Source organism: Loxodonta africana, chromosome 11 (assembly GCF_030014295.1).
Source record: "Loxodonta africana isolate mLoxAfr1 chromosome 11, mLoxAfr1.hap2, whole genome shotgun sequence".
In the NCBI taxonomy this organism is placed as follows: Eukaryota; Metazoa; Chordata; class Mammalia; order Proboscidea; family Elephantidae; genus Loxodonta; species Loxodonta africana.
In genome coordinates this window covers 3,731,731-3,735,293 of record NC_087352.1, presented here as the reverse complement: position 1 = coordinate 3,735,293, position 3,563 = coordinate 3,731,731, and the positions used below count along the sequence as shown (strand labels likewise).

General features: G+C 49.4%; 1 long non-coding RNA gene across 1 annotated transcript; it reads right to left on the bottom strand.

Annotated features, from left to right (window-relative positions):
- Nucleotides 1-565: 565 nt before the first annotated feature.
- LOC135232712 (uncharacterized) lies at nt 566-1,575 on the bottom strand. The gene is made up of 3 exons (XR_010323292.1): nt 1,457-1,575; nt 1,250-1,345; nt 566-683 (listed from the first exon to the last, which is right to left on the bottom strand). It is a non-coding gene; the product is annotated as an uncharacterized LOC135232712 (long non-coding RNA).
- Nucleotides 1,576-3,563: the final 1,988 nt, after the last annotated feature.

Sequence of the window (3,563 nt, the reverse complement as noted above, 5' to 3'; positions counted from 1 at the left end):
ATGATCATGAGCATTTCTGCATATGTTTATTAGCAGTCAACCCCACTTACTTTTAAGTGACTCTCCCTAGACTGAGCTTGCTTGGGTAGGGGCCATGAGGAATGCCACCAGACCTCTCGGATTTTCCTTAAAAGACTCCTTAATTCTTCCCATCATTCCTGGTCTGCAACCCTAGCCCACCTGGCTCCTCTCAGGGCTGGGCCTTCATCCCCTTAGGGCCTGGGCTTGGGCTCTGGCCTGCCTTCACCTCTTCAGAAGATGAGTCAGAGGGAAAGAAATAGACACACCCTGAAAATCACCAGCAAGTGCTCTGTTTATTTTCCAAACAATTTTCTTGAAATGTTCCAGGAGTACGTGGGCCGCACAAATGTATGAACAGGGGGAAAAAAATTACATGTACGGTAATTTTTAAAAAGTGAAGGTTAATCTTGGGAGATACCAGTTCCCCTCCCCGCCACCCGCCCTCCAGACTTCCAGCATTTCCATTATGGTTAAGCTCAACTAACCTAGCATTAAAAAAAAGAATGCAAGAACTTCTGAAAAAAAAAAAAAAAAAACCCAAACTAAAACAGCATAAAGGAAAAATGTTCTCCTGCTCAGATGGGACTCTTCCTGGGCACCTAATTAGGAGGCGTGCTGGACAGTGGAGAAACACAACTTCAGGGTGTAAGGGTATGGCCCATCTGCAAAGGAGGGGGAGAGAAGACAGGTTTAGCTTGCCCTCTACCTGGCAGCTCCCCCACCCGCATCCCATATTCCACATATCTCCCATTTTCTGCAGCTCAGCTGCAGGCTCTAACTGGTCTCTGCCAGATGCCAGACTTAACAATGAGCCAAATGCACAAAGCATTTCTCCTTCCCTTCCCTCATCTTCGTGGAGAATCCCACTGCTAGCCCCCTGCCTGGGTACCGCCTGAGTCAACCTCTCCGGCTGACACTGCTCTGCTAGGGGTTTTACTGGCAGCTTCTGACGCTGAGAGAATGCCAGCTCCCTGGAGGACTCGCCTGAGCAACTCCCAAGCTTGTGGAGTGGGTGGCAGCAAACAACAGGCTGGCCCTCCTATGGGGACCATCAGGCAGCTCTCCTGGCGACCAGGTCCCACCTGCCTGCCTGCCTGCCGGCCTGTGTCAGAAACAGAGAGGGACTCTCTGAGGCCCTGTCTCAATGGCAGGACGGGCCTGCTCTGGCCTGAAGCCAGTCAGCCATGAGGCCAGCAGGGAGATGACTGCAGGACATGCAGATACTCACTTGGGTTTTTCATCTGGTAATGGTTCAGGAAGCCCAGCGTCTCCAGGGCATCGCTCTTGGATTCCCACTCCAGCAGCCCAGAGGAGCTGCGTTCACCTGGTTAGAACGCGAGGGGAGACAAAGGTTTCAGCTGACTGCAGCAGGAAGCCACCAGTCGCCCATCTACAGACCAGGAATCTGGGAGGAAGGCGGGGGCACTTTACTCACTTTTGCCTGAGAACACTTTCACAGAGGAGGGCCGCTTCACTCCCAGCTCATCACAGATCTGCAAAGGAGACACCAGACTCAGAAACGCAGGCAGCACCGCATGGCAACTGTACCCCACATGACTGAGTGCTTGGAGTGTTCTCGAGAAAGGGTTTCTAACTTCTACACAAGAAAGGTCTGAAAATTCCACTCTCAATGTTGCCAAGGACTGGGAAGGACTTTGTACACTTCCCCCCTTCAGCAGCTGTTGGAGTGCATTGATCCTAAGTAAATGTTTACTGAACAGCAAACTCTCAGGCCAGAGCAAGATCCAATGTCCACCTCGGCCAGTCAGCCCTCATCTCCGCTACCCCCCACAGGTGCCCTAGTTCCCTCTGACCTCACGTTCTGATGTTATCTAGGCACCCTGGGGCCCTGACAACGTGGCTGTTTTGAGACTGGGCTCTGATCACTGGGTCTGTGAGGCATCCTTCCCAGTAGATGAACTTGACAAACAAGCAGAGAAGGAGCATGACAAACTCTACAGTCAGCAGAAACAAACAAAGAGCATGTGACGGGGGCTGGTAGAGTGGGACCATTCTCCTGCTTGTCTTTGGGCAGGAAAGAATCACGCCGTGCCATTAGATTCAGGACCACGGAGAGTTACAGTCAATGTCCTCAACCCCCAACACTTGGGTCAGGCAAAGCCTCAGGGGCACCAGGATTTTGGGACTCCTCCAGGCATGAACCCCCTCAGAGGAAGGGCACAGACACGCACAGACACCCACAGCCACTTACACAGCCTCCTGCATGACTATGGAGAGCAATAGCTGATGCTTTTCTCCATCATGACAAACTGTATTTTCCAGTAATGATCACAGTAGCATCTCCATCCCACATGCTCACTGCAATGTGACACTGTCACTTCTCCAGTGGAGTGGAGTTTCTTCCTATCTGGTCGAGGCCTGAGATGGTTTGGATGAATAGAACACAGAGCCGTTTCTGGATGTACCCCTTACTTGGCCTGCGGCTTTCACGTCCTACCCCTTAACCTCTGTCTCTGAGGGTAGCCAGCCCACAGGTAAGGAGTCCAACTACTCAGGGAGTGCAGTGCTGTCAGAAGTCTGAGTCACATGGAGAGGCTGATTTAGGTGCTCTGGTCACTCTCTGTCTCTTGGATCCAGGAGCTTCAGTGCAGGGACCCCGGTTCCAAAGGATGTGCTGGGTCCTGGCTGTTCTTCCTTGGTAGTGATGGGATTCTCTCCCTCCCACCTCTGGGATGGCTCATTTCAAGCCCAGTAGGATGGCAAAAATGACCAATCCATTTGTTGGGCCACAATTACGCTATCACACATTTCCTGTCCAATCACTTGGGTGGAAGTTACAAAACCATGGTTTGAAAGGCCACATGAAAGTGATCCACAGCAATAGTCTAGCTTCTCGGATTATTTGCTCATCATACAGATTGCATAAGTATGGTGAAAGGACACAACGCTGCCACACACCTTTCCTGACTTTAACCACGCAATATCCCCTTGTTCTATTCGAGTCACTGTGTCTTGGTGTAAGTACAGGTTCCTCAGGAGTACGTTTAAGTGTTTTGGAATTTCCATTCTTCGAAATGTTATCCACAATTTGTTATAATCCACAGAGTTGAATGCCTTTGCACAGTCAATAAAACACGGATAAACATCTTTCTGGTATTCTCTGTTTTCAGCCAGGATCCATCTGATATCAGCAATGATATCCCTGGTTCCATGTCCTCTTCTGAATCTGGCTTGAATTTCTGGCAGTTCCTGTTGATGCTTTTGAATGACAGTCAGCAAAATTTTACTTCCATATGATATTAATGGTATTGTTTGATAAATTCCACATTCTGTTGGATCACCTTTCTTTGGAACGGGTACAAATATGGATCTCTTACAGTCAGTTGGTCACATACCTGTCTTCCAAATTTCTTGGGATAGATGAGTGAGCACTTCCAGTGCTGCATCCGTTTATTGAAACATATCAGTTGGTATTCCAGCAATTCCTGGAGCCTTGTTTTTCACCAATGCCTTCAGTGCAGCTTGGATCTCTTCCATCAGTACCATTGGTTCCTGATCATATGCATGTTGACCAATTCTTT